Source organism: Sturnus vulgaris, unplaced genomic scaffold (genome assembly GCF_052056855.1).
Source record: "Sturnus vulgaris isolate bStuVul1 unplaced genomic scaffold, bStuVul1.hap1 Scaffold_192, whole genome shotgun sequence".
NCBI classification, from domain to species: domain Eukaryota; kingdom Metazoa; phylum Chordata; class Aves; order Passeriformes; family Sturnidae; genus Sturnus; species Sturnus vulgaris.
In genome coordinates this window covers 3,472,833-3,494,507 of record NW_028276155.1, presented here as the reverse complement: position 1 = coordinate 3,494,507, position 21,675 = coordinate 3,472,833, and positions in this window count along the sequence as shown.

Below are 21,675 nucleotides of genomic sequence, written 5' to 3'. Positions count from 1 at the left end.
CTAGCCAGGCCAGTTATTTTCCTCGCTAGCTCTCTTTCCTCTGTGAGTAAAGTAAGAGACAGGCTGCTTCTGCTCCTTCCAGATTCTTTTCTTGAAGTGTCTCCATTCTTCCTGGAATCCTTTAAGAGCTGTTTCCTGTAAAAAAATCAGTTCATTTTCCCCCAATCTACATTCTGAATAGGCCAAAGTCTGCTCTCTGTAGGTCCAGTGTAGAAGTTTTGTTGATTCTCCACCTTCGTTCACAGAATATTAAAAACTACATTATTTCATGGTCAGTGTACCCCAAACAGCCTCTGAGCATCACATCTCCCTCCAGCCCTTCTCTGTTTGTGAACAGCAGGAGACAGAGCTTTGCTTGCGAGTGGGAAGAGAAGGAATTTAGGTTTTAATCAAGGGCACATTATTTTTGTTTTTCAGTTGAGAGAAGGGCTGACTGAAGCATTCCTTAAGTGATCTTGATGCTGAATGTCTCCTTAGGAAGTCTGGACATGCAGAAGAATGAGCCCCTTGCTGGCCAATGCTATTTGGACAACCTGCTTCTCACCCCCAGCCTCACCATGTCTGACATTGCCTATCTGGGATTGACATCCTAAAACATAAAAACCCCCTATAAATTTATTATTAATATTGTAATTTAATTATATAATAAAAATATAATTATGCTTTTATTTTAATAATGTTATTATTCTTTTTTATACCTGATTTTTATATTTATATGAAAAAATCGATACAATTTTAGCAAGCAGGAAAATTAATGGTCATTGGTTCTAAGTAACACGATTCCCTTCGTGAATTAATTGACCACTATCGGCCATTGATTTCTCCCTGTTTATGACAATTAGTCCTATTTTAATCTCTTTCTCATCTTTGTAATAATTTTCACAGACAGGATAAAGCGGGGCCTCTTTGGGATCCATGAAGACATTTCTGGGGTACATTTCAGGAAGTTTTGGGTCTGGGGAGGGAATTTAGAGAGAACTTGAGGGTCTGGAGGACACTTCAGGGAGCCGGGTCGTCATTTAAGGATTCTAACAGAAACTTCAGAGTCCGGGGGAGCTCTTGTGGGTCCAGGGGGGCACTTGAGGGTCAAGGAGGAGAATCTGGGGCCATTCGGGTCCGGGCGGGCACTCGGGGGGCTCTAATGGGGCTCTCCGGGGCGCAGGGGGTGATGGGAGTTGTAGGCACAGGTATAATGTGGTTCAATGGGGCCGCAGAGCATCATGGGAGTTGTAGGTGCAGCTACAATGTCTCTCGGTGGGGCGCGGTGCATGATGGGAGATGAAGTCATGGCTGCAATAGCACTCTATGGGAACCACGGAGCATGATGGGAGCTGTAGTCCTAGAAGTGGCTCGGACAGGGAGTTTGGATGTCCAGGAAGGCACCTGGGGGACACTTTTGCGTCTGAGCCACGACTTGAGATCCTCAGGAGGGAACGTGAATGGATCGCGAGCACTTGGGGGGATCTTGGGGAACTCTAACCGGGTTCTTTAGGGCACAGGGCACGGCAGGAGTTTTAGGTATGGAACTGTGTTATGAGGGACTCTGAGGCCGTGGGGGATGACAGGAGATGAATTCCCAGAAGTGACTGTAACGGGAATCTGTGGGGTTGGGAGCATTCAGGGGAACTGGGGACACTTTTAGGTGGTCCCGAATGGGTGCTGAGGAGGCACTTCGAAATCCTGGAGGGTGTGGGGGACACTTAAGGGACATGTGGGGATGGATACTGGGGTTCTGTGGGGCGTGGGGCATGAGAGGCGTTGTAGTCCTGGCTCCAATTGGGCTCTGTCAATCCCAGGATGTCCCAGGATGTCCCTGTATTTTTAAGTGCACCCCACAGTCCATCCCAGTCCATCCAGATTCCCCCTCTTCACTTCCCATCTTCCCATCTTGTCCCAGTGTTCCCCAGTATATCCCAGTGTGTCTCTGTGTATCCCCACATTCCATCCCAGCCCACCCAGGTTCCCTCTCAGCATTCCCCGTGTCCCCAGTATGTCCCAGTCCTCTCCAGTATCACTCTGAGTGTGTCCCATTGTCTCCCACAGCATTCCCAGTGTTCCCCAGTATGTCCCAGTGCTCCCCAGTGCTTCCAAGGAAACTTGAACTTCTCCCGGTTCCCGTGGCACCCAAACCCAGCAGTGGGGTCAGTGCAGTGTCCATGGCCACAGCCCCTGGCAGTGGCCCAGGGCAGGCTGGGATGATGATCCACCCTCACAGCTGGCCCGGGGCAGCTCTGCAGTGGTTTTGGTGTTACCTTGGGCTGGCACACACCTGAGGAGTGTGTCTGTTTGCAGTGGGGAACATTAGGAGTTTTAGATTGCTTCAAAAATTAAGAAAAAAATAGAAAACTCCTCTTTGCCAGACCTCCTGAGGAGAGACCCTGGATCAATATCAATCACAGAATGCTGCAATCACCTCTGCTATAAAGAGAACAGTAATAAAATACACCCTTGAAAATAGGAATGGATATTTCTAAGAAGCTCTTTGAAATATTTCTCCATAACTGGAGTTGAAAACCTTCCTAATGAACTGCCCCAGACCAGATGGAAATCAAGGCAGAGCCATGGTTTGTCAGGACTTGCTTGATCCCAACGAGCCCCGTGGTGCATTTGGTGCTACCAAGGAGCCCCAAATAATATTTTGGAAATATTGGCTCTTTCTCTGCAGCGCTGCCTTTGCCAGGAGCCTGGCCCAGCTCAGCAGCACAGACACAGCACAAGGACTTTAATGACCCTCTCGGGGTTGGGGCTGAGTCCCTGAACATCAGTTCCTGAGAGGGAGTTGAAGAAACCTCTCAAGAATTCCAAGTCAGATTCAAACTCCAAAGTTTCTCTTACTTTTAGTGAGTCCCACTGATAAACATGAAGGAGAAAGTTTCCCAAGGGTTGAATTAGAGTGGAAAATGAATGACAATGTTGTCATGTAGGCAAAAATAGGGTAAAGGAGGAAAAGAAACTTCTGAAGAATTCAAAGTCAGATTCAAAGTCCAAAGTTACCTGAAGTTCTAATGGGTCCCACTGAAGGACATGCCTGAGCAAGTGTCTTCAGGTGAATTGATCCTCAGCTTTATTGTTTTTACATTATATTTTTAAAGTGTGGGTTTATTGTTTTTATGTTACTTTTTTGTGGTGATTTTTTTCTTTTTCTGAATGAAGCAGAGAGACAGGACTTCTGAGTTGTTTTAGAAAGTGTGGCAGACAGAATAACTTTGTCTACCGGATGTTCACAGCATGGCTTAGAAGTCAAAAGATTTATAATTGCAAGGTCTTTAAAGGATTTATTAACCAATAAAACACTGTCAACAGAGATACTTGCAATTCAAATTCAATACTAAGTTATTTTTTCTTACTGACTCATACTACAGTGTGAACTTTCTTTGCCAATTATATCAAAACACACAAACTTTCATTGCTGCATTCTAAACATTCCTGTTACGTTTGTAACTAACTTTATTTTTTCTATATTTTAAATTCTATAATGAAAATTATCTCTACTTAACTGAGTGGCTTACAGGCCCAAGGTTGTGAGAATTCCTTACATTTTGAAGTCCAACACCCAGGTTAGAGCAGAACACTGGAGGCACTGATGACAGGTGGGGACAAACAAGGGAAAGGTGTCTCTGATGCTGAGCAAACCTGGATGTGTTTCAGGAATGCAAAGGGCCAAGGGCTGAGCCCCAGCCCCTGGCAAGGCAGATCCTGTCCCTCCCTCATTGCTCAGGGCTCTTCCTGGGCCACTGGGCTCTGGGCATGTGCAATGCCAAGGGCAGCACCATGGGGCGGCCCCTGCCAGGCTGCTGAGCAGGGACAAGGAGGCAATGAGGCCCCAGCACAGCAAGGCTCACTTGTCCCCTGCTGGCCTCAGGCCCAGGGCCAGCCTGCATGGCCCAAGTGCTGCAGGAGTTGGCTCTGTCAGGGCCTTTCAGCTGCTGCCCATCCCTGTGGCCTCTGCAGCCCAGGCTGTCCTACGGTGTCCATGCCCTGCGCCTCTGTCCCTGCAGGCTGTCGTCATCCCCCGGCTGCCCCACCTCGCTGGCCCCTTCCTTTGCTGACAACTCTGCCTCCTGCCTGCCTCTGCCTGCACACACAAAGCCTTGGCCTTGACACTAAAAGAGTTAATTCAATTTTTACTGTGCCTGTGAACTTTCAGCAGAGAAACGTGGCATGCAGGAGCTGCTTTCCCAGCAGAGACTGTCAGAAGAGTAGAGAAACACATCTGGCTCAAGGGTGCAGTGACAGAAAAAACAAGGACACAACCTGGTAACTTGTGGTGGGTTTTATAGAAATGGTAAATTGCAATATGCATGTAGTGACTAAATATAAGGAACAGACTTGTAGAATCAGGTGTCCACATAAGTTTAGGAGTTATCCCACATTGGACCTGAAGCCTGAAAAAAAGGATGTTCCCTTGAACAAGAAATTAGTGTTAGGGAGTCTTATTCTGATATTTTGGAGATTTGCTGACAGCGGGTCCTCACAGAACCAAGGAGTCAGCTGTGACACTGTGGAACCTGAAGGTGCACTGTGGAACCTCCTGCAACCATGGGTGCATTGTGACACTGCAGGGCCTCACAGAACCAAGGTGACCATGTTATAGCACAGAACCTCGTGGAAGAAAGGGCCCATGGTGACACTGCAGAACTGTTGCTGAGAGTATGAAAGCTCATGGAACCTGAAGTTCATTGAGACCAAGGGGCCATTGGGACACTGCAGATCCAAGGAGACCATTGTGACACTGAGGAACCTCATGGAACGAAGGGTCCATTGTTATACTGTTGGGACTCATGAAACCAAAGGTCCATTGTCATATTGCAGGGCCTCATGGAACAATGGAGACTATTATGAAACAGGATCACAGAGGTAATGAGGTTGGAAAAGAACTTTGAGATCATGAAGTCCAACCTGTCACCTAACATCACCTCATCAATTAAATCATGGCTCTGAGTGCCACATCCAGTCTTTTTTTAAATGCCACCAGGGGTGGTGACTCCACCACCTCCCTGGGCAGAAGATTCCGGTGCCCAATCACTCTCTCAGTGAAGAATTTTTTCCTGATGTCAAACCTATACTACCCCTGGCTCATCTTCAGACTGTGTTCTCTTATTCTGTCAGTGGTTGCCTGGGAGAAGAGACCGACCCCCACCTGACTACAGCCTCTGTTCAGGTGGTTGTAGAGAGTCTCACTGGAGACCATTGTAGCCACTGGGGCCATTGTAGCACGGCAGGGCCTCATGGAATCAAGGGGACCACAGTGACAGAGCGGGGCTCCATGGGACAAAGGGGCCATTCTGACACTGTAGAACCAAGGAGATCATTGTTACACTACAGGGCCTCATGGAACCAAGGAGGCCGTTGTGACACTTTGAGGCCACATGGAACCAAAGGACCATTGTGGCACTGCAGGGCCTCATGGAAACAAGGACACAAGAGTGACACTGTGAGCTCCAAGGGACCGAGGGGGCATTCAGACACTGCAGAATCAAGGAGACCATTGTGACACTATGGGGCATCATGGAGCCGAGAGTCCTTTGTGACACAGCAGGGCCTCATGAAACCACGGAGGTAATTTTTAGAATTTGAGGTTTTGTGAAACAAAAGGGCCATTGTGGCATTTCAGAGCCTTATGAAATCAAGGGGCCATTGTGACACTGCAGGGCCTCATGGAATCATGGAGTCCATTGTGACACTACAAGACCTCACTGAAGCAAGGAACCATTGTGACACTATGGAGTCCGGGCAGGCCAAGGGGCAATTGTCACAATGTGTGGCACCATTGAACCAAGGAGTCCATTGTGACACTACAGGGCCCCATGGAACTGAGGATTCATGGAACAGTGCTGGACCCCATGGAAACAAAGGTCCATTGTGACACTGTGGGGCCTCATGGAATCCTGGAGGCCATGATGACACTTTGAGGCCTCGTTGAATCAAGGGGCTCTGCAGGACCTTGTGGAACCAAGGAGACCCTTCTGCCATTGTGAGTCCCCATGGAACCAAGGGTCCATTGGGATACTGCAGTGTGGGAAATGCAGGCACGGAGAGCTCTCAGGGCCTTGGGCATACAGGCTCAGAGATAGAGATGGGTACAGGGTTTGACCTGAGACCTTGGAGAAGGCTTAGAGAATTAGAGCATTAAAGTGAAACAGACATAAAACAAGAATATAAATTTGTAGTTTAAGTAAAAATATGCTTCAAGAAAACAAATACGGATTATGTAAGCAAAGCAGTATGTTAAGTAAGATAGTAAAAGATTGTAAAGTTAAGCAAAAAACCTTGTTATAAAGTTAATTAGATGTTAAGATGTATCAATGTAGGTTTGTGCAGTGTTATATGATATACTGAAAAATGATGCATTGCACTGAGGCCATGGGAAGCAAAGCAATTAATGATTGGTGTAAAAAGACACTAGCAAAGTTCATAGAAGTTTTTGATTGGCTAAAAAACTAATATAAGGCATTGGAAACTAAGAATGAGAAAGCTTCTGATATTTTGGCCCTGGATGTAACACCTTTAATATCTCACTCTTCTATGAGACTGATGAAATAAAGCCATAAACCATCTTTGACAATGTCTCTCAGTTGTTCCATCTCTTGTAATATTAATCTCCCAAGAGAGATCTTATGGACATCACGTCTACCCTTTGAAATCAATGGCAATGTAGGAATAGCAAGTCGACCTATTTTAAAAAATCAAAGGGGATTTAGGAACATCAGGTCTACCTTTTGAAATCAATAGGGATTTAGGGAAACCAGGTCTGCCCATTAAAGTCAATGGGGATTTTGCAGAAATTTGGTGCTAAAATGGGAAAATTTGGGGGAAATACTTGGCTGAATTCAGCATATTTCCATTTCAAGACTATGGTGCTGACACTCTGGAAGTCCTGGCATAATTCCTGGGAACTAATCACAAATTCTTGATCCCACACCTTCAGCCTGTGCTGGAGCTGTGCCTCCAATTAAGACCAAAATTTTTGTTTTCAGCCCCAAATCTGGGAAATCCGAGCCCAAAGTTGGGATTTTTGGCACCAAAAATTTTCAGACATTGGGTCTACCCATTGAAGTCAAAGGGGATAGAGGGATACCAGATCTATTACCAGATCATTAATAGGGCTTGATTGGGAAGGGTTAGTGGTTCAACTGGGAGCACTGGGAAGGGCTGAGGCGGGGCACTGGGGTTACTGGGAGCACTGGGGCATAAGTGGGACCACTGGGAGGGATTTATAGACATAAATGGGTATAAACAGGATTCAACATGTACCCTTCAAAGTCAATGGGGATTCAGGGACACCAGGTCTACCCAGTCAAAGCAATGACGATTTTTGGGACACCAGTTTTGGGGGGCCTCAAGGGTGATTTAGGTGTTCAAGGGGTACCCAGGTGTATCCAGGTGATTTTGGGGTAGTCCAGGTAATTTTCAGGGGTACTGAAGTGCACTGAGGTGATTTTTTGGCATACCCAGGTATACCCAAGTGATTTTTTGGGGCACCCAAGTGCACTGAGGTGATTTTGGGGGATACCCAGGTGTACCTAGGGGATGTGGGGGGGTACACAGGTGTATCCAGATAATTTTGGGGGATCTCCAGGTAATTTTTGGGGCACCCAAGTGTCCCGACTCACCTTGATGGGCCAGGAGAAGATGATGGCCACTGTCCTCCCAGTCGATGTAGACACAGATGACCCTTGGCAGCCGAGGGGCTGTTGGGGGGCACCCCAACATTCAGGGGGTACCCCAAAACTCCAGGTGAGGGCTTCAAGGGTGGGAGGGAGCCCTGAGTTATCTCAGGAGAGGATGCAGTGCAGGTGCACCCAGGTGCTTTGGTCTGTGGGGTTGCTGAAGACAGTGTTCTGCACCAGCTCTAGCTCTGGGAGGGGGCAAAGGGGGCACCCCAAAATCTCTAGGGGGCCGTGAGGGACACCCCAATATCTGAATACTCAAGTATACCAGAGTTCAGGTGTACCCATTAAAGTCAAAGGGGATTTAGAGACACCAGTTCTACTCATTCAACCCAACAGAACACATCACCTCCCACTTTAGGTTAGGGAGGGGCTGGAAAATTTGGGAGATCCTTTGAAATTGTGGGAATTTTACTGGGGAATTGCTCCCATTTCTTCAGCCTTTTGTGAGGCAGCGCCCCAGCCTTGCCCTTTCTGGAGTCCCTGGCAGCTGCAGGCAGTGGTGCCAGGCTAAGAATTTGGAGAAGTCGCAGCTCAGCAGTGCCCCAGCAAAGGATAGCTTGGCCTCAGGGACCTGCCTGCCCACCAGCACCCACTGGTGTTCCCAGGCATAGACTGAGAGGGCACCAGTATAAACCAGTAAGCACTGGGAGCCACCCCCGAGCTTCTGAGGCCCATGATGGCAGCTCCCAGTAGAAACCAGTAAGGCCTCATGCACCCAAACCCATCCTCAATGTAGTCTAAGGGCTCCCAGGTTTGTAGTGGGAGGGCACCAGTATAAGCCAGTAAGCACTGGGAGCCACTCCTGAGCCCCTGAGGCCTGTGGCAGCAGCTCCCAGTATAAACCATAAGGGTTCATGCACCCAAACCTGCTCCCAGTGTGGTCTAGAGGCTCCCAGTGTGATCTAGTGAGATGGGGAACATAAATGGTTTTGAAAATTCAGAACCTTAGAAGTCTATGATGTGCTTGAGCAGGTAGAGGGGAAATAGATCACATGGCAGAAACGCTATATAACAAACCATATAGGAACTCATTTGCCAGGAAAAAGCTTTAAGATAACAAATATTGCAAAAACTCAGCAAAGCAAGACCTGGCTATTGTACAAACCCAACAAAACAGAAACCTGTGGCTCCAGAAACCAGCCAGGACCAGCCAGGTGGTTTTGAGTGAGACAAACTGATCTGAGGGAGAGCCAAACCTCCACTGCACCTGCCCAGAAGCAGAGCTCAAACAGTGATTACTGAGGAAGCCATACAACCTTCATCCTAAAAACCACCAAACACAACCACCAGGAGGGGTGGCAGCTAATTTTAATACAAAGGGAGAGAAGGTGGAGATGGGTGGACAGGGAGGTGTGGGGTTGTGGGATCAATGTGTATTTATACCTGGAACCTGTCTTGACCAGGTACACGTGGTTTGGAAGAAATATCCCCCCATGTGTCCCCCGTGTGCTGGCAATGAAACACTCTCTACACTTGCAGTGTCAAGTGCTGATTCTCGAAATCAGTTGTTGAGCCAGCCAGAAGGTCTTCGTCTGTCTGCTGGAGCACAGGGGACATCAACGTCCCAGTGCACCCCGGACTTTTTCTGGAGCTGACCTCTGCTCCCTGGTCACTCTCTGCAGGGACGAACAACCAACCTCCTATATGGCCTAGAGGAGCATTTGATCAAAATTTTCTGGGGGAGGCCCAAGGTAAGGTGAGCCTGTAAGACACTAGGGATGCCTGCACATGGCTAACAGTGTGTCAGAGACAGCCGACACACAGAGCTGACAGGTTTGGGTAAGGTATTTGGAAGCTGGCAATGGGGTTTCTGATGACCACTTAGGGTGGCCACTAGCAAGTTTGGGGGTAACTTGAACAGGACCTACAGCGTTATCAATATTATTAACAGCATAAATCACTGCCATAACCCTAACTGCCATAAATTGTGCTTGTTGTTTGTTGTAGGGTGGTGGAAGAAGTATTTTATATGGTGGTTGGTGTTTTGTGTTTGCATCACTCTCATTTTGGTGGTGGAGATTTTGGATTTTGGGGAATGTCTGCTCTGTTTTCTGTAGTGGACCTGTGCAATATCTGGTGTAACACTGCCCTCTTGTGTTATTAACTGTCATTGCAACAAGTTAAGATTTCTGTTCTTTTCTGAGGCGTGAGATTCTATTGTTTCTGATGTAATGCTGCCCTCTTGTGTCTGTAACTGTCAATGACAGCTCAGTGAATTTTTTTTGGAAACGGTCAGAGTTAAAAAGGTGGTGGAAGCTGGGAGTGAGTGCGGAGCGCTCGACCAAGCAAGGAGGAAGCCCTTTCTAGGTGGCTCCAGATTGAGCCCCCGGATTTCTTGAGGGATCAAGGGAAACTTGTACGGTTGGTACGGGAGGACGGGGGAGTAGAGCAGGTACACTTGGGAAGAATATTCTCAGATTCCATAGATATCTATCTGGGGTTTGATTGGGAGCAACCTCTAATCGAAATGGAACCTAGAAGGGTTAGACCAATTCCTTGCTTTGCGTGTGGACCAGCAATTTGGACACCAAGGTGGCATCCAGCCTGGGACCTCCTACAGTGACATTGGTGCAAAAGGAAGTGGCACTGCAGATCTAGGAGGTGGACGCCTACATGCCCCAGGTGTACCCCGGACCCATGGCATCATAGTCAGGAATTAATACAGGTTGAGTGTGAGATTGTGAATTTGATCTGTGCAAAGAGTCTTTCAGTTCCCAAGGATTGGCTCGTTTTCGATGACCACTGGGAGGAAGTGAAAGAATATTGCCAGCAGAGGTTTGAGAGAGGAGATAAGAGAAATAAGGAGAGAAATAATGGGGACCCAGCAAAATAAAGAGGTGCCTAGGAGGAGCCCTTTAGGATGTATACTAACCCACTGGAAGGAAGTTGTGGGGACAGGAGAAACGGAGAGCAAAAGGGTTTTCATCCAATACTCGAATCAATGGTGGCCTCTCAATAAATCAGAAGATGGGGCAAAGTGGCCATTAAATGGAACATGGGACTGTAACACCATGTTGAAGTTAATGTTGTTTTTAAGGTGGGAAGGAAAATGGGATGAGGCACCATATGCAGATGTTTTTCACCTCACAGAACCACCCAGAATGGCAAAGGGATTGTGGTATTAACCCTCCACAAGACCCACTGATCCTAGCAATGGAAAGAGAAAACAGAAGGGTCTCACATATATTAAAATGATGCTGCTCAGCCTGTAGTCTTGGTCAGAAGTGCACTAAAAATGACAAGGTATATAAGGAAGAAGACTCTGATCTGGATGATCTCCCCTCCTCCATCACTAGAGTTGGGTGGGAGCCCAGGAAGGGCACCAGATCAAACTCCAACACCCCTGGGAAGTCCAGCATCCTCCCATACAAGGGCAAAGCCAGGGAACAACCAGCACCTTTGCAGGCACGTCTTAGAGAAGAAGTGGGACCGGATAGAACAATGATGCTACTAAAGGTTTCCTTCAATACCAGTGATTTGGGAACTTGGAAAAGGAATGTAAAGGATTACAGAAAGGACCCTCTAAGTATAGCTGAACACTTTTGGTTAATAGTTAAATCACATAACCCGGATTGGAATGCTATACAGTTACTGTTCCATGCAATGACAGAACCAGAGAAACAGCTGATCCCAAAGGTACCCTGGGATTTGGCCCAGGAGCACTGTAAGACATGGGAGAGGATGTAAAGGAATTATTTCCCCCCCAGGACCCAAAGTGGGATGTGAATAGAATGGCAGGAAGACAGAAGGTACAAGAATATCAGGAGTGGATTGCAAAGGGAATAGAGAAAGCCATCCCCAAATCTATTAACTGCTCAGCTTTATATGCTATTAAACAAGGTCCCTTTGAGTCACCACCTGAGTTCTCAGACAGGCTGAGACACAATGTGTCGTAGCACACCTTTGGACCCAGATCAGATATCGGGATACAGCAGTTAGTGTCATTATTTTTAGGTCAATCCAGCGGTGACATAAGATGCAAACTTCAGAAATTCAGACCCACTGAAGGAAGAAACTTAGAAATATTATTGGATGAAGCCTGGAGGGTGTTGAAAAACTGAGAAGAGGGGAATAAGTGGAAAAAAGGAAGGGTGATGGCAGTAGTTAAAAAGGAAGATGAAAATTTTAAAAAGGGGCTTCCCCTCTGCGCCTAGGAATAAAAGAATGTGCTCTATGTGAGCAATTAGGCCACTGAAAAAATGAATGCCCAGAACGCTGAGGAAAAGGAAACAAAGGGGCACGGGGAGTGGGAAATGCAAATGAAGACTGACAGGAACCAGGGGGATCTTCCCTAGCTGATCCCTTGGTTATAATGAAGCTAGGGGAAGGAAAAGATCAAAAGCAAATAAAATTTTTAATTAATACAGGGGCAATGTGTTCGATTTTAAACACAGCTTTAACTCAGGTGGAAGAAGATTTTATTATGTTTAAGGGAGCCACTGGCCAAGCTGAAAAGGCTTATTTTTGTGGACCACTAAAATATAAATTGGGAAAACCAGTAGGCTTGCATAAATTCTTACACATCCCTAATTCACCACATGCACTCCTTGGAAGAGATTTGCTTGAACAATTGAATGCAACAATCAGATTTGAAAAAGGGGAGATTACTCTGGAGGTGGATACTCAAGAATATATTCAAATAATGAGGTTCCCATAGAAGTTAAAATCAGTGAAGATATCATCAACCAGGTGTACCCTGGTGTGTGGGCCACTGAGAAGCCAGGAAGAGCTAAGAATGCATCACCAGTAGAGGTAAAGCTTAAAGAGGGACAATAACCAGTAAGGATAAAACAATATCCCTTAAAAAGAGAGGGTAGGGAAGGAATCCAGCTGGTAATAGAAAAATTCTTGCAATGGGGTCTGTTAAGGGAATGTGAATCTGATTTGAACACTCCCATATTACCAGTTCACAAACCTGATGGAACGTACAGAGTAGTCCAGGATTTAAGAGCAGTCAATAGAATAGCAGAGGATTTATGTCCTGTAGTAGCAAACCCATACACTTTGTTAACAGTACTGACACCTTAACTAACCTGGTTTACTGGTTTAGATTTGAAAGATGCTTTCTTTTGCCTCCCTCTCTATGAAGCCAGCCAAAAGATATTTGCCTTGGAATGGAAAAGTGGACAAAGGACCCAGCTCATTTGGACTGTACTGCCTCAAGGATTCAAGAATTTCCCCACCATATTTGGCAACCAACTGGCCAAGGATCTCGAGTCTTGGGAAGCCCCACCCGGGAAGGGGAGACTGCTACAATACAGAGATGACATCCTGATCACCACTGAGACAGAAGACACTTGCATGCCTTGGACAGTGAGTCTCTAAAACTCTTTGGGGCTCCAAGGGCACCGAGTGTCTAAGAGGAAAGCCCAGGTAATGCAGCAGGGAATCATTTACTTGGGGTATGAAATTAATGTGGGGCAAAGAATTGTGGGGCAAGCCTGACAAGAGGCTCTGTGCCAAATACCAAAACCACAGACTGTAAAAGAATTGAGAACTTTCCTCAGAATGACTGAGCGGTGTCGCCTTTGGATCTGTAATTACGAGTTGCTTGTTCAACCCCTGTATGCACTGATCAACTCTGAACAGAAGCATCTGCAATGGGACAAATAGGCCACACGAGCCTTGGAACAATTGAAAAAGGCCCTGATGTCAGCTCCAGCTCTGGGACTCCCTGAACTGGGTAAACCTTTCTTTTTGTTTTCTCATGAGAAACAGGGAATCACCCTGGGAGTATTGGCACAAGATTTAGATTAAGATATCACAGAGCAGTCACCTACATCTCCAAGCAATTGGATGTGACCACAAAAGGATAGCCAGGATGCCTGAATGTGGTAGCAGCAGTAGTGCTAAATATCCAGGATGCCTGAAAATTCACTTTGGGACACAAAAATGACTGTGTTGGTGTCCCATACAGTGTCTGCAGTATTAGAAATGAAGGGCAGGGAGTGGCTTTCTCCACAGAGGTTCCTGAAATACCAATCCATACTGGTAGAACAGGATGATGTGGAGATTGTGATCACTAACATTGTCAATCCAGCTTCTTTCCTCAGTGGAAACACAGGAGAACCAGTACACCATGACTGCTTGGAAACCATTGAAGCAACATCCTCAAGCTGCCTGGATTGGAAGGATGTTCCTGTGGAAGAGGCAGAGGACTGGTTCATGGACAGAAGCAGCAATGCCCTGAATGGCAAAAGGCATGCAGGATATGGCATCTCCATCAGCCATGAGGTAACAGAGTCAGAACCATTGCCTGTCAATACCTCTGCACAAAATGTGAAAATCGCCTTCACCCGAGCCTTGGAATTGACCCAATGTGAGAATGTGAACATAGACATGGATCCAAAGAACACTTTTGGGGCTGTGCATGCTTATGGAGCAATGTAAAAGGAAAGGGGGCTACTGAACTCTCAAAAGAAAAACACTGAACATGCAGAAGAAATTCTGAAATTGCTGGAGGCAGCACAGCTCCCAAAGAAAATAGCAATTATGCACATCAGAGAACATCAAAAGGCATACAAAAATCAGAAAAAGGAAATGAGCTGGTAGACAGGGAGGCAAAAGAAGCAGCAAAAAGAGAGGTACAAGTGGAAGGAGCTCTAATCCCAGACAGGAAAATCTCCATTGAGGGTAAACCAAATTATGCAAAAGAAGATCTGAAGCTAATTACAAATTTGGTTGAGACATACAGTAAAGAGGGGTGGGCCCATACCCCGGAAGGAAGGGTAATCATACCTGGCCATCTAATATGGTTTGTAATAAGGGAGGAGCATAGGAAAAGACACTGGGGACCAGAGACTGTGTATGAACACTTAAATCACAACAGCATGGCTAGAAATTGATACACTACAGTGAAGCAGATAACTCAACAATGTGATCTCTGCCTCCAGACTAATCCTAAAAACAAAGCCAGAAATGGGTGAAATTGAGAAGGGAAATGTACCTGACCAATTATGGCAAAGAGACTTCACAGAACTCCCAAGAAAAGGGGGGTTTTGTTCTTTACTGGTATGAACTGATACCTTTTCAGGATGGCCTAAGGCTTTCCCAGCTACAACTGCTAAGGCCAGAAAAGTGGTCAAGGAATTAGTAAAAGAGATAGTATCACGATTTGGGGTTCCAGCTGCCATTTCTTCAGATAGAGGGCTCCATTTTATTGCAAAGGTGGTACATCAGGTTAGTAATACTTTAGGTATATATTGGCAATTACATACCCCATATCATCCCCTGTCAAGTGGACAAGTGGAGAGGATGAATCATTTAATCAAACAGCAAATTGTTAAATTAGGACAGGAGGTCAATCTGCCTTGGCCTCAATCCCTTCCTTTAGCCCTTTTACACATCCCAACTAAACCAAGGGCAAAGGAAAGGCTGAGTCCTTTTGAGATCCTGTATGGGCGACCTTCTGCAATACAGAAGGGAACATCAGCACAAATAGGGGAAGAAACTATCACAGAATATATGGTGGCCCTGGGGAAACAACTCAGGAATATCAGGAAACATGTAGAAAGAAGCTGGTGTAGGGGATTGGATGGACCAGTACATAATGTACAACCTGGAGATTGCGTGTATGTGAAGTCTCTCACAGAAAAGATTTTGGAACCACAGTAGGAAGGACCATACCAGGAGCTCCTCACCTCCTTCACTGCAATCAAGATCAGAGAACAAGCAGCATAGAGACATCACACTGGAATCAAAAAGGCTTCACAGTCACCATGGAGAATCAGGCAGGTGCAAGCTGGAAAGCTGTGGCTCTGATGATCATAGCCATGGCTATGGCAGACATGTGTGCAAGACCTCCTATATACAATGAGACTGGCATTTATGTGGTCAGGGGAAAGCTTCTGACTTTGACTCTCCTAAGTCTCTGTGGCAGGTGTTACAAATATCAAACACAACTGTCTGGCCAGGGAAAGATGTCTGGAGATGCAAATTTGCATTTGTTCAGGAAGGATTCCATCAGGGACTTCTAAAACCCATTCAAATTGGTACTGAATGTTGTGACACATGCTTCACTAACTGTCCTGAATTCAGGCTTAAAATAGAGGGATGTGAAACCAAGGCTTTTAGAATTAAACCATGAGGGAACTGTGCTACATCTATCTGAACACAGAACCTCGGCACAAGAGGTTAAAGGGAAGTGGCAGATTATTAACACAGAGCTATGTGCCACAAGAAAACAACTGAGGTTTGTATGTGAAGGAAATGTCAACAATGACCGAGATATCTGCCTGGATACACAACAAAGCATCTGTCTCTTCAGAATCCATTCAGTCAACCAGACAACCTTGCTGGTATATATAGATCAGGGTTGTGTATGCCTCAGAACAGCATGCCCCACCATAAGAGTGGACGAGCTCATTATAAAGGAAACACAATCTGATTTGTGCATTTGTAACTTGGTCAAAATTGAGGGGTGAAATTTCTCCTATTGGGCACCTGTTGTATCACATCAGTATATCAAGGCAAACATGGCAACTGTGCAGGATGTATTGTCTGTGCCCAGAAGAATGAATCTCACTCTAGTTATAGAGCTACTAAAACACAGAGATATTCAGGAAATTCTGAAAGAAATGAGAAGTATGGGAAAGAAGATCTTGATCACAATACACCATGAGACAGACTATAAGGAGACCATAGAAGGTTGGAGGGAGACACATCTCACCACTGGTGGGATGTATTTTTTGGGTGGTCTCCTACTGCAGCAGGGTTTCTACACTGATTGTGCCATCTGATAGTAGTTTTGTTAGTTCTGATCAGTTTAAGTTTTGTTCTTGGTTATGATTTTCTGGAATTTGAAACAGTCACAAAGAATGGCTACAATGCCTATCCTGTTATCAAATCAATTTTGTAAAGAGAGTCATCGAGAGTATGATAGGTATCTTAGAAAGCAAAAGAATTTGCATCATTTAGAAGAAAAGGGGGGAAATGAGATGGGGAACATATATGGTTTTGAAAATTCAGAATTTTAAAAGCATATAATATGCTTAAGCAAGTGGATGAGACTTAGAACACATAGCAGAAACGGTATGTAATGAACCACATATGAACATATTTACCAGGAAAAAAACATTAAGATATATTTCAAAAACTCAGCAAAGCAAGACCTAGCTATTGTACAAACCCAACAAAACAGAAACCTGTGGCTCCAGAAACCAACCAGGACCAGACGGGTGGTTTTGAGTGGGACAAGCTGACCTGAGGGAGAGCCAAACCTCCACTGCACCTGCCCAGAAGCAGAGCTCAAACAGCGATTACTGAGGAAGACATACAGCCTTCATCCCAAAAACCACCAAACACAACCACCAGGAGGTTTGGCGGCTAATTATAATACAAAGGGAGAGAAGGTGGAGATGGATGGGCAGGGAGGTGTGGGCTTGTGGGATCAATGTGTATTTATACCTGGAACCTGTCTTGACCAGGTACACGTGGTTTGGTGGAAATATCCCCCCAGGTGTCCCAGCTGGCAATGAAACACTCTCTACAATTTCAGTGTCAAGTGCTGACTCCTGAAATCAGGAAAGGTCCAGCAGCTGTGTTGGTTCTGCAGAGCAAAAATGGCCCCTGGTTCCATGGGACCCCAGTGTCACAACTGACTCCTTGCTTCCATGTCACCTCCTCAGTGTCAAAATGGCCCCTTCGCTCCAACAGAACACAAAGGTTTTGTATAAATATTGAGCAAATCCTGCTTAACACACCTGGGAACATCTGTCTGCATTCAAAAGCGAGATTAAAGGTGAGGGTGGCACCAGCAGCTTCCATCTACAACAAAGACCCAGGGAAAGGACAGGGACAGAGAATTCAGCTGAAAGACTCAGAATTCTGCTTACAGAGATCATTGCTGGTCACACTGTCCCTCGTAGGAAGGTGACATCATTCCAGACAGCCTGCACTGAGCATGTGGTTCCTCAGTGGGGTTTGTTGTTTAGGAAACCTGCTCAGGCTTTTCCATTCTTTCCTCACAAACAGGAAAATTTCTCCTGGGCCTGTGTGCAGGCAAAGCCCTGAGGAGAGCAGGTGAGACATGGTGCAATGGGCTGGGACACCCAGCTGCAGGGCTCAGGGGACAAGGTTCTGCTGCAGGGCACAGGGATGTCAGTCCCAGGTGGGCGATGTCAGACATGGTGAGGCTGGGGGTGAGGAGCAGGTTGTCCAAACAGGGTCAGCCTGCAAGGGGCTCATTCTTCTGCATGCCCAGACCTCCTAAGGAGACATTCAACATCAAGATCACTTGGGAAATGCTTCTATCAGCTCTTCTCTAAAATGGAAAATGAAAAACTATTCATGTGATGCACATCAAATCCTTCCTCCTTAACAAAACTCCAAACGGACTCCAAGCAGCTGCACAACCCCTGATAACTTGAAGACAACTGGAAGAAGACAAGGTGCTCCTGAGGACTTTCTGTATTTTAATAATCCCCACAGTGGATTTGGGGCTGTGTCCAGGCACTGAGAGAAGGTTGAAGAAGCTGCTCAAGGAGGCAGAAGCAAAACTCCAAGTCCCTTGGAGCATCAGTGGCCCCACTGAGGGCAGGGAGTGCCAAAGGCTCCCGAGGGACTGGTGAGAGCAGATCCTTGAGGGCAGGATTGCAGGAGCCCGAGGCTGTGAGCAGGGAACTGCAATGCTGAGCAAGGCCTGGGCTGGCTGGAGGAAGCAGAAAGGCCAAGGCCTGAGCCCAGGCCTGGCCCAGCAGGGCCTGTCCCTCACGGGGGGCTCGGGGCTGTTGCTGGGGCAGTGGGATGGCAGGGGCAGCAAGGACAAATGTCATCAAGCTGTGTGACACTCCAGATGCTCATGGAACCATGGGCCAATGTGACACAGCAGGGCCTGATGGAAACAAGAGGCCATGGTGAGCCTGCAGGGCTGGAACACCTCAGAACACTGAAATGTTGGGGGTAACCAAAGGTTCCTTTACTCGACTTTGATGCACAGAAGAAACCCAAGACAGATATTCTCAACATGGGCAGATGCACATGGATCATTAAGTCCAGCTCTTGAGTGAATGGCCCACACAGGGATTGAACCCACAACCTAAGTGATACCAGCACCCTTCTCCAACTAACTGAGCTAAGAGGCCAAAATGACAAAATTTTACAGGCAAAATATAGACAATCAAAGAACTTGGGCAGAAGGATTTATACAAGCTCCAACTCACCATAAAACTCTTCTCATATCATTAACTTAATTAACACAAGGCCATTTAACCTACAAACCTTTAACCCAGAAGATGTTAAATTACCCAAAACCATTCCAGGTTAGTAGGATTAGACAAAGAAATAAAGAACAACAGAATATCCATGGACAGAAATGCATACAGATACCAGCTGCTCAAGCTCCAGCATGGCTCACAGAAGAACCGCAGCAGACAGCAGGATCCAGACCACAGCTGACCTCGAGCTCCAGCTTTTAATCCCCTGAGCCTGTATGGGCCCGCCCTTTGGGTGGGATTTCCAGTTGTTTGCCCAATCAGAGTCAGGGTTTGTACCGGCTGCTAGTGTGTGACTGATGGACAGCTCAGCCAATCCAAGCTGGGTTAACACTGCCCCTACTGTGTGATTGACAGATTGGCCAATCAGAGCTGGCTTAACATCACCTCTGATGTGTGATTGATTGTCAGCTCGGCCAATCAGAGCTGGGTTAGCATTGTCCCTGCTGTGTGATTGATTGGCAGCTGTGCCAGGCCAGGGCTGGGGGCGGGGCTCTGTCCCACAACAATCCCAGGCCTGACCCGGCCCTGGCCCCACACGGGCATTCCGAGCGCCCCGAGGTGTCTGGGACATCGATCTCATCCAGCCTCTGACAGCCACCATGGTGACACCATGGAACCTCATGGAACCAAAGAGACCATTGTGACATTCTGGTGCCTCATGGAATCAGGGGGTGAAATCCCTTGTGAAACTCAGGACCCCTATGAAACCAAGGGTCAGTGATGAAGCTGTGGGGCCCAGAGAACCAAGGAGCCATTGTGACACAGCGGGGCCACATGGAGCCCAGGGGCCGTCGTGACACTGCAAGAACTTATGGATCAAGGGGCAATTGTGACACTACAGAAGCAAGGAGAATATTGTGACAAGGAGAATATTGTGACAATACAGGGACTCCTGGAATCAAGGAGAATATTGTGACACTGTGAGGCCCCATGGAACCAAAGCAACAAGGAACAGGTCAGGCTGGCTGGGCCTCTCGGGGGCCACCTGACAGGTCTGGCTGACCTTGGCATGTCGAGGACCACTGCTCATCTGCCCCTGAAACACTGGGGCTCTGTGCTTTCCTTCCTGTGGAAAAGAACTGTCCTTCTCCAGGTGCCCGTGGCCAAAATTGGGAATCTGCCTCCAGAATTCCCTATATCCAAGGATTGCTCCCAGACAAAAGCTGCCATGACTCACAAATCAGGCTGGCCTTGGTTGCCTGAGGGCTGGCTCTCATCTGCCTTTGAAACACTGGGGCTCTGTGCTTTCCTTCCTAGGGAAGAAAAATGTCCCTTTTATCAGTGCAGATACGGCTGAAATTTGGATTCCATCTCTGAAATTCCCCATATCGAAGGATTCCTTTCAGACAAAAACTGAAAACAGAACAGAAAGGTCTGCCTGGCCTTGGCCTCCGATGGTTATCTTTCATCTGCCCCTGAAACACTGGTATTCTGTGCTTCCCTGCAAAAGAACTGTCCTTTTCCTCCAGATGTCCATTTCTGAAATTGGTATTCCACCTCTAAAATTCCGTCTATCTGGGGATTACTCCCACAAAAAATCTGCAAACACCATCAAGTCTGTCTGTCCTTGGCCTCTGGTGACTGCCCCACATCTGCCCCTGCAGCACTGGGGCTTGGTTGTTTTCTTCCTATGGAGACCATTGTGACACTGTGGGGCCCCTCAGAACCAAAGGGCCATTGTGACCCTGCAGGGCCTCATTGTGACACTGCAGAAGCAAGGAGAACATTGTGAGACTACAAGGTCCCATGGAACCAAGGGGACATGGAACAGATCTGGCTGGCTTGGCCTCCTGGGGGCCACCTCTCAGGTCTGGCTGTTCCTGGCATGTTGAGGGCTGCTGCTCATCAGCCCCTGGAGAACTGGGGCTCTGTGCTTTCCTTCCCATGGAAAAGAACCATCCCTCTTTCCAAGTGCCCAAGGCTGAAATTGGTACTCCCCCTAAAGAGTTCCCTATATACAAGGGTCCTCCCAGACAAAAACTGCCAGGACAGACAGCGCTGGCTGGCCTTGGCATCCTGAGGGCTGTCTCTCATCTACCACCAAACACTGGGGCTCTGTACTTGCATTACAGTGGAAAAGAACTGTCCTTCTCACCTAAATGTCAATGACCAAAACTGGGATTCTACATGTAAAATTCCATCCATCCAAGGATTGCGTCCACACAAAAGTATCCAGGACAGAAAAGTCGGGCTGCCTTGTCCTCTGATGATTTTCTTCGATTATGAGAAGAATGTTTTAATTTGCCCACACCTGGGAGAGGGTCCAGATGTCTCCCAAGGTGGGGTTTGGAGGCTTCAAGAACATGACCACTACATGAAGGAGCTCTGTGCTGAGTGGGGTGGAGACAGAGGACAGCAAAGGAGAGCCCAGACTGGACACAGGAAGAAAGGAATTTCTCTCACAGGGCAGGGCTGTGGTGCAGCACATCCCCCAGAAGGAGTCTGGAGCAGCCCAAGGCTATGTGCGTCCAGGCAGAGGCAGGCAGGAGGCAGAGCTGTCAGCAAAGGAAGGGGCCAGCGAGGTGGGGCAGCCGGGGGATGACGACAGCCTGCAGGGACAGAGGCGCAGGGCATGGACACCGTAGGACAGCCTGGGCTGCAGAGGCCACAGGGATGGGCAGCAGCTGAAAGGCCCTGACACAGCCAACTCCTGCAGCACTTGGGCCATGCAGGCTGGCCCTGGGCCTGAGGCCAGCAGGGGACAAGTGAGCCTTGCTGTGCTGGGGCCTCATTGCCTCCTTGTCCCTGCTCAGCAGCCTGGCAGGGGCCGCCCCATGGTGCTGCCCTTG